Source organism: Chiloscyllium plagiosum, unplaced genomic scaffold (assembly GCF_037043375.1).
Source record: "Chiloscyllium plagiosum isolate Xiang-an unplaced genomic scaffold, Cpla_swu_hap1 HiC_scaffold_35, whole genome shotgun sequence".
Classification (NCBI taxonomy): domain Eukaryota; kingdom Metazoa; phylum Chordata; class Chondrichthyes; order Orectolobiformes; family Hemiscylliidae; genus Chiloscyllium; species Chiloscyllium plagiosum.
In genome coordinates this window covers 2576192-2590597 of record NW_028270173.1, presented here as the reverse complement: position 1 = coordinate 2590597, position 14406 = coordinate 2576192, and the positions used below count along the sequence as shown (strand labels likewise).

At 41.3% G+C, this 14406-nt stretch overlaps 1 protein-coding gene across 1 annotated transcript in view; it reads left to right on the top strand.

Moving 5' to 3' along the window:
• The window catches only part of LOC122541477 (uncharacterized), a 208061-nt gene that overhangs the window by 160736 nt on the left and 32919 nt on the right, over positions 1 to 14406 (top strand). The gene's annotated exons all lie outside the window — the stretch shown is intronic.

Here is a 14406-nt window from a genome sequence, read left to right as displayed (position 1 = left end):
GACACAGATGTGTTTACCTGGCAGACACTAATATCTTTACCTAATGAGCACTGGCGTATTCAACTGATGAGCACTAATCTGTTCACTTGATAGGCATGAAATATTCACCTGGCAAGCACCAACCTGCTAACCATTGATGTGTTTACTTGAGAGGCATATGTGTGACATAAGTTAGGTGGTGGCCTAATGCTATTGCCACTAACCTGTTAATCCAGAGACTGCAGTAATGTTCAGGGACTTGGGTTCAAATCCTGCCACAGTGAAATTTGAATTTACTACTAACCTGGTGATAAATGTTTAATGATGACCATATCAGGAAAAATCCATTGGCTCACAAATGTCCTTTAGGTAAAGGAATATGTTATCCTTACCCTGTTAAATTGACAGGCAATAGTGTATTCACCCGACAAGCACTAATGTGTTTACCTGAGGGTCAGTAATGTTGGCATTTTATGCATAACTATATTTACCTGACAACACTAACATGTTCAGCTGTAAGGGACTAATGTGTTCATTTGACCGCACAACTGTATTCATCTGATGGGCAGGAATGTGCTTACCTCACGAGAATTCATGCGTTCACCTGATCAGTACTATTATCTTAATGGGAAATGCATTAAAGCATTCACTTGACAGATGCTGTTATATTCACCTGACAGGCACCAATGTGTTCATTTGATGGGTAGCAAAGTGTCTGCTTGAAAGGCACTAATGTGTTCAGCTGAAATACACTGATATGTTTACCTGACTGGCAATAATGTTGACCTGATGAGTAATAATGTAGACATCTGATGGGCTACAGTATGTTAATGGGGAAATGTCTTAACGTATTCACTTGACAGGCATTAGTATGTTCAACTGACAGGCACTAACATGTTTACCTGATGGGGATTAATGTGTTCATTTGACAGGCAATAATAAAAAATTCACCCACCAGGCACTAATATATTTACCTAATGGCGTCTTATTCACTTGATGTGTACTAATGTATTTTTGTGATAGTCACTGGTAAATTAATGTTATAGACAATAATGTATTCAATTGACAGGCAATAGTGTATTCATCTGACAGGCACCAATGTGTCACCTGACGGGCACTAATCTGTTCAACTCATGGATACTATGTTCGGTTGCCAGGCAAACAGTTTTTACTTGACAAGGCACTACTGTGCTCACTTTCAGGCACTGATGTTCACCTGACAGGCACAAATGTGAGGCAATGTTACCTTTATCTGACCAGCAATAATTCATTTACCTGACAGACAGTATTATATTAACATAGCGGGCACTAATATATTTCACTTACGGTCACTCATGTATCCACCTGATGGGCATTAATGTGTTCACCTGACAGGCACTAATGTGTTCAGATGATGGATTCTAATGCTAGTGAGCATTAATGTCTTCACTTGGCAGGCACTAATTTGTTCACCTTACAGGCACTAATGTGTTTGGATGATAAGTATTAATGTGTTCACTGATAGTGTTTACTTGACAGGCACTAATGTGTCTACCTGACAGGCAGTAATATATTCACCTGACCGGCAGTAATGTCTTTACCTAATGGCACTAAAGCGTTCGTCTGACAGACACTGAGGTGTTCACCTGGTGAGCATTAATGTATTTTCCTAACTGGCCCTAGTATATTCACCTGATGGACACAAATGTGTTTACCTGATGGGCATTAGCATGTTTATTCTTCAAGCACTTTGATTGGTACTAATATGTTCACTTAACAGGCATTCATGTGTTTACATGACGAGCACTAATATGTTTACCTGACAAGCACCTGACAGGTACTAATGTGTGCATTTGATGAGCACTAACGTGCTTACCTGACAGGTACTAATGTATTTGCCTGATGTGCTCTCATGTGTTCACCTGACATGCACTAATATATCCACTTGCCAGGCACAAGTAAATTAAGGTGATGGCTACTGATATATTCATTTGACAGACACTAAGTTGTTTATCTGATGAGCATTAATGTATTTTCCTGACTGACCATAGTATATTCACCTGATGGACACAACTATGTTTACATAACGGGCAATAATATGTTCAACTGCTGGGTACTAATGTATTTACTTCACAGGCAGTAATGTGTTCACCTGATAGGCACTGATGTGTTCACTACACCCCAGGGCATTTCTGTGTTTACCTGACAGCACAAACGAGTTCACCTGTAAGGGACAAATGCATTCATTTGCTACGGCACTACTATATTCACCTGATGGGCACTAATGTGTTTACCCCGGGGGCACTAAATGTTTACTTGACAGACATTAATGTGTTTACCTGACGGCCACTAATATATTCACCTTCTGGGCACTGGTATATTCAACTGATGGGCACGAGTAAATTAGCGTGATGGGCACTAATGTGTTCACCTGACAGGTAGTAATGTGTTCACTTGACGGGCACGAAAATGTTCACTTGATGAGCACTCATGTGTTTACCTGCTGACCATTGATATGTTTACTTGAGAGGCATATGTGTGACATTGGTAAGGCGATGGTAATTTCATTACCCTGTTAATCAAGAGACTGCAATAATGTTCAGGGACTGAAGTTCAAATCCTGCCACAGTGGAATTTGAATTCACTAGTTACGAGGTGATAAAAGTTTAATGATGACCATGTCAGAAAAAAACCCATGTGGCTCACCAATGTCCTTTATCTGCATGTCAGACCTACAGCAATATTACTGACACTGAACTGCTCTCTGGACAATTAGGGATGGACAACAATTAGCGATGCGACATCCCATGAATAAATGCATTTTTAAAGAAACTAGCAGGCACTAATGCGTTACCTGATGGACACTGATGTTTTCACCTGACAGGCAATAATATATTCACCTGCCAGGCACTAATACGTTTACCTAACAGGGCCTAATTCACCTGATGTGTACTAATGTGTTCACATAATTGGCACTGGTAAATTAATGGTATGGACACTAATATGTTAAGTTGACAGGCAATAGTGTCGTCATTTGACAGCACTAATCTGTTCAATTGACAGACACTAATATGTTCACCTGATGGGCACTAATGTGTCAACCTGACAGGCAGTAATGTGTTCACCTGACCGGCAGTAATGTCTTTACCTAACGGCACTAAAGCATTCATCTGACAGATACTGAGGTGTTCACCTGGTGAGCATTAATGTATTTTCCTGATGGGCACTAGTATATTCACCTGATGGACACAAATGTGTTTACCTGATGGGCAGTAGTGTGTGCACTTGATGGTTAATGATGTCTATTCCTGATTGACAGTAATGTGTTCACTTGACAAGCACTAATATGTTTACCTGATGGGCATTAGCATGTTTATTTGTCAGGCACTTTGATTGGTAATAATATGTTCACTCAACAGGCGTTCATGCATTTACATGACGAGCACTAATATGTTTACCTGACAGGTACTAATGTGTGCACTTGATGAGCACTAATGTGCTGACCTGACAGGCACTAATGTATTCTCCCGATGTACTCTCATATGTTCCCCTGACGTGCACTAATGTATCCACCTGTTGGGCACTAGTAAATCAATGTGATGGGTACTGATATATTCATTTGACGGACACTAAGGTTGTGGGCATTAATATGTTTTTCTGCCAGGCCCTCGTATATTCACCTGACGGACACAAATATGTTCACCTGACGGGCAGTAATGTGTTCAACTGCTGGGTACTAATGTGTTTACTTCACAGGCAGTAATGTGTTCACCTGAAAGGCACTGACGTGTTATTTCTGTGTTTACCTGTCAGCACAAATGAGTTCACCTGTAAGGGACAAATGCATTCACTTGAAGGCACTACTGTATTCACCTGATGGGCACTAATGTGTTTACTTGACAGACATTAATATGTTTACCTGACGGCACTAATGTGTTCACCTACCAGGCACTAGTATATTCAACTGACGGGAACTAACAAATCAACATGATGGGTGCTAATGCATTCACTTGGCAGGCACTACTGTATTCACATGTCAGGCACTAATGTGTTCATTTGATGGACACTGATGTACTTTCTTGAAAGGCACTAATGTGTTTGCCTGTTGGGAACTAACATATTCACCTGATGGGTACCACTGTGTTCACCTGACAGTTCGTAATGGGTTCACCTGAGGTACACTTGTATATTTACCTGACAGGCACTAATGTCATCATTTAACAAGCACTAATGTTTTATCTGATGGGCACTGTTGTGTTCACCTGACAGGCACTAATTCATTCACCTGATGGACCACTAGTAAATTAACTTGATGAGCAGTAAGGTGTTCATTTGGCAGGCATTAGTTTATTCACATGGTGGGCACTGCTGTGTTAATGTGACAGACATAACTGCTGTGTTTTCCTGTTTGGACACTAATGTGTTGACTTAACAGGCATTGATGTGTTGACTTGACAATGTGTTTACCTGACGGACAGTAATGTGTTCACCTGATAGGCACTGATGTGTTCACTACACCCCAGGGCATTTCTGTGTTTACCTGACAGCACAAACGAGTTCACCTGTAAGGGACAAATGCATTAACTTGCTACTGCACTACTGTATTCACCTGATGGGCACTAATGTGTTTACCCCGGGGGCACTAAATGTTTACTTGACAGACATTAATGTGTTTACCTGATGGCCACTAATATGTTCACCTTCTGGGCACTGGTATATTCAACTGATGGGCACGAGTAAATTAGCGTGATGGGCACTAATGTGTTCACCTGACAGGTAGTAATGTGTTCACTTGACGAGCACTCATGTGTTTACCTGCTGACCATTGATATGTTTACTTGAGAGGCATATGTGTGACATTGGTAAGGCGATGGTAATTTCATTACCTTGTTAATCCAGAGACTGCAATAATGTTCAGGGACTGAAGTTCAAATCCTGCCACAGTGGAATTTGAATTCACTAGTTACGAGGTGATAAAAGTTTACTGATGACCATGTCAGAAAATAACCCATGTGGCTCACCAATGTCCTTCAGGTATAGGAATATGCCATTCTTATCTGCATGTCAGACCTACAGCAATATTACTGACACTGAACTGCTCTCTGGACAATTAGGGATAGACAACAATTAGCAATGCGACATCCCATGAATGAATGCATTTTTAAAAAAACTAGCAGGCACTAATGCGTTACCTGATGGACACTGATGTTTTCACCTGACAGGCAATAATATATTCACCTGCCAGGCACTAATATGTTTACCTAACAGGGCCTAATTCACCTGATGTGTACTAATGTATTCACATAATTGGCACTGGTAAATTAATGGTATGGACACTAATATGTTAAGTTGACAGGCAATAGTGTAGTCATTTGACAGCACTAATCTGTTCAATTGACAGACACTAATGTGTTCACCTGATGGGGACTAATGTTTTCACCTGACAGGCAATAATATATTCATCCTCCCGGCACTAATATGTGTACATAACAGGGCCTAATTCACCTGATGGGTACTAATGTGTTTGCATAATCGGCACTGGTAAATTAATGTTAAGGATATTAATATGTTAAGTTGACAGGCAATAGTGTAGTCATTTGACCAGCATTAATGTTTTCAACTGACAGACACTAATGTATTCACCTGATGGGCACTAATGTGTTTACTTGACAAGCACTAATGTGTTTACCTGATGGGCAGTAATGAATACACTTTACGCAATAGTGCGTTTACCGGACAGCCCTAACATGTTCAGCTGTAAGGGACTAAGGGTGTTTACCTGACAGACACTAATGTGTTCACCTGATGGGGACTAATGTTTTCTCCTGACAGGCAATAATGTATTCATCTGCCGGGCATTAATATGTTTACCTAACAGGGCCTAATTCATCTGATGGGTGCTCATGTGTTCACATGATAGGCATTGGTAAATTAATGTTACAGGTACTAATGTGCTCAATTGACAGGCAATAGTGTAGGAGGAGAAAGTGAGGTCTGCAGATGCTGGAGATCAAAGTTGAAACTTTATTGCTGGAACAGCACAGCAGGTCAGGCAGCATCCAGGGAACAGGAGATTCGACGTTTCGGGCACAGGCCCTTCTTCAGGCCCTTCTTCAGGCAATAGTGTATTCATCTGACAAACACTAATGTGCTCACCTGACTGATACTAATGTGTTCACCTGACAGGCACTAATGTGTTTACCTGACAAGTACTAATATGTTCAGCTGATGGGCAGTAATGTTTGCATTTTACACATTACTGTATTTACCTGACAGCACTAACATGTTCAGGTGTAAGGGACTAATGTGTTCACTTGACGGCACTACTGTATTCTTCTGATGGGCACTAATGTATTTACCTCATGGGCCACTCATGTGTTCACCTGATCAGTACTATTATCCTAATGGGAAGTGCATTAAAGCATTCACTTGATAGGTACTGTTATATTCACCTGACAGGTACTAATGTGTTCATTTGATGGATAGTAAAGTGTTCACTTCAAAGGCATTAATGTGTTCAACTGAAGGGCATTGATATGTTTGCCTGACTGGCACTAGTGTTTACCTGATGGGCAATAATGTCCTTACCTGATGGGCACTAATATTTTTACCTAATAGCATCTTATTCACCTGATGGGTGCCAATGTGTTTTCATGATAGTCACTGGTAAATTAATGTTACAGGCAATAATGTATTCAATTTACAGGCAATAGTGTATTAATTTGATATATACTAATGGGTTCACCTGACAGACAATAATGTATTCACTAATATATTTACCTAACGGTATAATTCACCTGATGGCTTATAAAGTGTTCACATGAGAAGCACTGGTAAATTAATGTTACAGGCACTAATGTGTTCAATTCACAGGCAATGGTGTATTCCTCTGACTAGCAGTAATGTGTTCAGTTGATGGGCAGTAATATTTGCATTTTACACATTACTGTATTTACCTGACTGCGCTGACATGTTCAGGTGTAAGGGACTGATGTGTTCACTTAATCGCACTATTGTATTCATCTGATGGACACTAATGTGTTTACCTCACAGGCACTCGTGTTCACCTAATCAGTACTACTATCTTAACGGGAAATGCATCAAAGCATTCACTTGACAGGTACTGTTGTATTCTCCTGACGAGCATTAATGTGTTCATTTGATGGATAGTAAAGTGTTCACTTGAAAGGCACTAATGTATTCAGCTGAAGAGCATTGATATATTTACCTGACTGACACTAAAGTGTTTACCTGATGGGTAATAATATGGACACCTGATGGGCTGCAGTATATTGAAGGGAAATTCATCAATGCATTCACTTGACAGCATTTGTATGTTCAACTGACAGGCACTGACATGTTTACTTGATGGGCACTAATGTAAACTAATATAGTTACCTAATGGAGGCTTATTCACTTGATGGGTACTAATGTGTTCACATGATAGGCACTGGTAAATTAATGTTACAGGCACTAATGAGTTCAATTGACAGACAATAGTGTATTCATCCGACAGGCACTAATGTGTTACCTAATGGGCACTAATCTGTTCAACTCATGGACACTATGTTCGGTTGACAGGCACTAATGTTTTTACTTGACATGCACTACTGTGTTCACCTGACAGGCACTGATGGTCACCTAATGGGCACTAATGTGAGGCAGTGATATTTTTACCTGACCAGTAGGTAATATATTAATGTGCGGGCACTCATGTTCACCTGATGGGTTCTAATGTGTTTACCTGATGGGCACTAATGTGTTCAGATGATGGGATCTAATGTGTTTACCTGGTGAGCATTAATGTCTTCACCTGGCAGGCACTAATGTGTTCACCTGACAGGCATTAATGTGCTTTGGATGATAAGTATTAATGTGTTCACCTGACAGCACTGATATGTTCACTTGACGGGCAATAATATGTTCACTTGACAAGCAATAGTGTGTCTACCTGATGGGCACTAATGTGTCAACCTGACAGGCAGTAATGTGTCAACCTGACCGGCAGTAATGTCTTTACCTAACGGCACTAAAGCATTCATCTGACAGATACTGAGGTGTTCACCTGGTGAGCATTAATGTATTTTCCTGACGGGCACTAGTATAATCACCTGATGGACACAAATGTGTTTATCTGATGGGCAGTAGTGTGTGCACTTGATGGGTAAAGATGTCTATTCCTGATTGACAGTAATGTGTTCACTTGACAAGCACTAATATGTTTACCTGATGGGCATTAGCATGTTTATTTGTCAGGCACTTTGATTGGTAATAATATGTTCACTCAACAGGCGTTCATGCATTTACATGACGAGTACTAATATGTTTACCTGACAGGTACTAATGTGTGCACTTGATGAGCACTAATGTGCTGACCTGACAGGCACTAATGTATTCTCCCGATGTACTCTCATATGTTCCCCTGACGTGCACTAATGTATCCACCTGTTGGGCACTAGTAAATCAATGTGATGGGTACTGATATATTCATTTGACGGACACTAAGGTTGTGGGCATTAATATGTTTTCCTGCCAGGCCCTCGTATATTCACCTGACGGACACAAATATGTTCACCTGACGGGCAGTAATGTGTTCAACTGCTGGGTACTAATGTGTTTACTTCACAGGCAGTAATGTGTTCACCTGAAAGGCACTGACGTGTTATTTCTGTGTTTACCTGTCAGCACAAATGAGTTCACCTGTAAGGGACAAATGCATTCACTTGAAGGCACTACTGTATTCACTTGATGGGCACTAATGTGTTTACTTGACAGACATTAATATGTTTAACTGACGGCACTAATGTGTTCACCTACCAGGCACTAGTATATTCAACTGACGGGAACTGGGCGGCACGGTGGCACAGTGGTTAGCACTGCTGCCTCACAGCGCCAGAGACCCGGGTTCAATTCCCGCCTCAGGCGACTGACTGTGTGGAGTTTGCACATTCTCCCCGTGTCTGCGTGGGTTTCCTCTGGGTCCTCCGGTTTCCTCCCACAGTCCAAAGATGTGCAGGTCAGGTGAATTGGCCATGCTAAATTGCCAGTAGTGTTAGGTAAGGGGTAGATGTAGGGGTATGGGTGAGTTGTGCTTCGGCGGGTTGGTGTGGACTTGTTGGGCCGAAGGGCCTATTTCCACACTGCAAGTAATCTAATCTAATCTAACAAATCAACGTGATGGGTGCTAATGCATTCACTTGGCAGGCACTACTGTATTCACATGTCAGGCACTAATGTGTTCATTTGATGGACACTGATGTACTTTCTTGAAAGGCACTAATGTGTTTGCCTGTTGGGAACTAACATATTCACCTGATGGGTACTACTGTGTTCACCTGACAGTTCGTAATGGGTTCACCTGAGGTACACTTGTATATTTACCTGACAGGCACTAATGTCATCATTTAACAAGCACTAATGTTTTATCTGATGGGCACTGTTGTGTTCACCTGACAGGCACTAATTCATTCACCTGATGGACCACTAGTAAATTAACTTGATGAGCAGTAAGGTGTTCATTTGGCAGGCATTAGTTTATTCACAAGGTGGGCACTGCTGTGTTAATGTGACAGACATAACTGCTGTGTTTTCCTGTTTGGACACTAATGTGTTGACTTGACAGGCATTAATGTGTTGACTTGACAATGTGTTTACCTGACGGGCAGTAATGTGTTCACCTGATGGACACAAATCTGTTTTCCTTATGGGCACTAATATGTTCACTTGGCAAGTGCTAACGCATTTCCCTCTCAGGCACTCGTGTTCAATTGACCAGCACTCATGTGTTCTTCCGACAGGACCTAATATATTCACCTGACAGGCACTGTAGTGTTCACTTGACAGACACTGATAGTTCACCTGGCAGGAACTAATGTGTTCGCCTGATGGGCATTATTATAATCATCTGATGGGCACTGATCTGTTTATCTAACAGGTACTACTTTGTTCAGTTCAGAACAATGTTCACTCTGTCTTAAAGGTACAGTACACGCCCTTCAACTTCATAACACCAACTGATCCATCTAACAAGTTTTTTCTAATATACATAAAATTATTCACTTATTATGAAACAAAGTGTATTCAATGTCAATACAATCTGGTTAACGCACATTGGTTGAAACATGAAAAATATTACATTTACCCTTACAAATAACACAAGACATACGCATACAAGCAAACTGTTATGTACAAACCAAATTAAATGGATTTGCCTCTGCAGAGATTCTCTTTGAGAGATAAAAACATACTTTTGGCCAAAAATGGTTAATTGAGGTGTGGAATGTGCAGGCCGTTGCTGATTAGCTGTTTTGTGAGACATAGTCAGGTCACTTGATACATGCAGCTATCTCATGACTCTTATCAGATGCAATTTGCTCCAGAAACATAATCTCAAGGAGGTCTCCAGGTGCTGCTCATGAGGACAATAACATTTCAAACTGAATGCATATCTACGAAACAATGAGGCAAAGTCATATGATTTCCCAAAACTCTTTAAACAAATGTTTCAACATGTCCTTTCATTGTCTCCTTTTAAAAATATACAGCACCACCAAAGAACCAATCAGTTTCCTCACAATCCCTTAAAGCTCAAGTCTTAAACAAAAGTTAAACATGAAGCTTTCACTACATTAGTGACTCCAACTCAGGAGCACCTCTGGCCTTATATGTTCCTTGTTTTGGCTGCCAGCAGATACACAACTGCCTACTCCCAGTATTCTAAGGTAACTAACATTTCCACAAGAAAATTTACAGATAAAACCAAAACAAAAGATTGCATAAAATCCAAAAAAACTGTGGATTCTGTAATCAGAAACAAAAACAGAAATTGCTGGAAAAGTTCAGCAGGCCTGGCAGCATCTGTGGAGGCAAACTAGTTAGTGTATTGGGTCGAGTGACCCTTCCTCAGAACTGCCAAAACAAAAGACTGTCACCCTGCAATCTATTTACAAGGTAATGTGCCATATCTGGAATGCCTCAGATTCAGATTCAAACCAGCCATCCATTCACAAAGTATGTTATAAGACATTCCCTTTTCAATCTTTCTTTGATGTTTGGAATTAGGTAAATGATTCACAAATCGAACGAAGCCTGAGGAACCTTCCTCAAGTTTATTTTTTGCAAGTTCCAGATAAATAGATCTACCTGTCATTTTGTCTTGCCCTAAACCTTCAGCTCCAACAATGTATGGAAGGATGTTTGTTCTGTGAATACCTTGGAAATTCCAGAGTTTCAATGAACTTTAATTACCCCAAACCTAAAAGATATCTTACATGAAATATTAAATTGACCATTTTAACAACATAGTGAAGGAACGGTGACATATTTCCAAGTTGGGGTGTGGGGTGGGTGGGGAGTGCATGTGACTGGGAGAGACATGTACAGGTGATAATATTCAATTGAGTCTGTGGCCCTTGTTCTTCCACAATGTAGAGATTGCAGATTTGGAAGATGTTGTCATAGGAGCCAATTTGAGTTAGTGCAGTGTATTTGGGGATGGTGTCCACTGCTGATATTCTGTGTAAGTGGTGAATTGAGCCAATGTTAATGACAACAAAGAACAAAGAAAATTTACAGGCCAGGAACAGGCCCTTCGGCCCTCCAACCCTGAGCCGATCCAAATGTACTGTATAAACCTGTCGGTCAGTTCCTAAGCATCTATATCCCTCTGCTCCCCACCTACTCATGCATCTGTCCAGATGCAAAATAAATGAATCTACCGTGCCTGCCTCTACCACCTCTGCTGGTAATGCGTTCCAAATGCCCACCTTCCCCTGTATGAAGTACTTAGCGCGTGTTTCCCCCTTAAACTTTCCACCTCTCACCTTGAAAGCGTGACCTCTCGTTATTGAATCCTTCACCCTGAGAAAAAGCTTGTCTCTATCCACCCTGTCTCTACCCTTCATGATTTTGTAAACCTCAATCAGGTCCCCCCTCAATCTCCTTTTTTCTAGTGAAAATAAACCTAACCTACTCAACCTCTCTTCATAGCTAGCACCTTTCATACCAGGCAACATCCTCAAACCTTCTCTGCACCCTCTCCAAAGCGTCCACATCCTTCTGATAATGTGGCGACCAGAACTGTTCACAGGATTCTAAATGCGGCCAAACCAATGTCTTGTACAATTTTAACATGACTTGCCAGCTCTTATACTCAATACCCTGTCCGATGAAGGCAAGCATACTATATGCCTTCTTGACCACTCTATCCACCTGTGCAGCAACCTTCAGGGTACAATGGACCCGCACTCCCAGATCTCTCCACCCGTCAGCTTTTCCCAAGGCTCTTCCATTCTTGTATAATTCGCTCTAGAATTAGACTTGCCTAAATTCATCACCTCACATTTGTCTGGATTGAAAGCCATCTGCCACTTTTCTGCCCATCTCTCCAGTTTATGTATATCCTCCTGTATTCTCTGACAGTCCCTTATGCTTTCTGCCACTCCACCAATCTTTGTGTCAACTGCAAACTTGCTGATCATACCAACAGTGCCCTCTTCTAGATCATTTATGTATATTACAAACAACAGTGGCCCCAACACTGATCCCTGTGGAACACCACTGGTCACCTTTCTCCATCTCAAGAAACTCCCTTCAACTACTACTCTCTGTCTCCTGTTGCTCAACCAGTTCTTTATCCACCTAGCTAGAACACCCTGCACACCATGTGACTTCACTTTCTCCATTAGTCTACAATGGGAAACCTTACCAAACACCTTACTAAAGTCCATGTATATGACATCAACAATCCTTCCTTCATCTAACAACTTGGTCACTTCCTCGAAGAACTCTGTCAAGTTGGTAAGGCACAATCTCCCCCTCACAAAACCATGTTGCCCATCACCAATAAGCTCATTCCTTTCCAAATATAAACAGATCCTATCTCTCAGTACCCTCTCCAGCAACTTCCCCACCACTGATATCAGACTCACTGGTCTGTAGTTACCCACAATATCCCTTTTACCCTTCTTGTACAGGAGGTTAACATGAGCAACCTTCTAGTTGATAGTGCTGAATGGGTGTTCTAGATGGTTTCAAACATCTTGCGTTTTGTTGGAGCTGTACTCCTCCAGGCAAGTGGAGAGTATTCCATAATGCTCCTGATTTACTTTGTAGGTGGTAGACAAGTTTTGGGGAGTCAGTAAGTGAGTCCTAGTTTGACCTGCTTTTATGGTCCCCGTATTTATTGGGCTAATCCAGTTGAGTTTCCAGTCAGTGGTAACCCCCAGGATGCTGATTGAAGGGGTGGGTGTGAGGGTGGATTTGGATAGCAAGAAATAATGGTTACATTGTCCCTTAATGGAGATGATCATTGCCTGGCATTTGTATTTCCCAAATGTTACTTGCCGCTTGTCAGCCCAAGCCTGAATATTGTCCAGACCTTGCTGCATCTGAACATGGACAGCTCAGTATCTGAGGAGTTACGAATGGTGCCGAACAGTGTGCAATCTTTGGTGAACATCACCTGACCTTACGATGACAGAAATGTCATTAATGAAACAGGAAGATGGTTGGGTCTATTTAGCTCCAATGTGTTTGCCTGACGTGGATAATGCCTTCTCCTAGCCGCGTTTCATTTTCTTACTTCACTTGTTCTTTCATCCACTCTTGATAGCATAGGTATCAGTTAGCTTAGAATAATGGCTATGGCAGATGACTTTCCAGGCTACGCTGAAGACGGAAATAATGCTTCTCCACGTAAACATGATTAACCACTATCTACCCTCTGCATTTCATGTTACTGAAGGCATTAATTGCTGGCTGCACTTCAGAGTGACTGGCACAGGGTGGGGGGTGGGGGGAATACTTTCTAGTAAATTTTACAACTATTCTTCAGTTTTCATCTGTCACCTTCAACAGTGAGGATTGTATAGTGATTTTGAAGGCATTGAACGGTGCGAGGGGACGTGGCATAGTGTGATAGGGGATTGCAGCCAAATAAGTCAGACCTGTGCAATAAATGTATTCTCTCTCCAATCTTTGATCACCTTTCCCACAAATCTACATTTGGACCATCAGCCACAATGCTCATCAGGCTCCTTCTTTTGACAAATATTGCTTTTTACTTTCTTCCTACTAGTATGGAAAATTTTACCCTCCACCATATTTTACTATGTTCTCATCCAATCATGGAAACAATCCACATCCCTTTCCAGCCTGTCTGCATGTGTCTCACAGTTTACTTTCACACCCTGCTTTATAGGAGCAGCGAACCTGGAAATACCACTCTTAGTCACCCCGTTGATACCAACTGATAACCCAGGTACATTGTCCCATCCTGAAAATAACTTCTTTATCCTCACACATTGTTTATGCTTTCTCAACCAGCATTCATTCTTTTCAAATCTATTACCCCAAATCCAATAAGCCACCGTCTTTTGTAACCCCAATTGTGTGGCACAATTTCAAAAGGCTTTTGAAATACTACTACATTACTGGCTGCCCTTTATA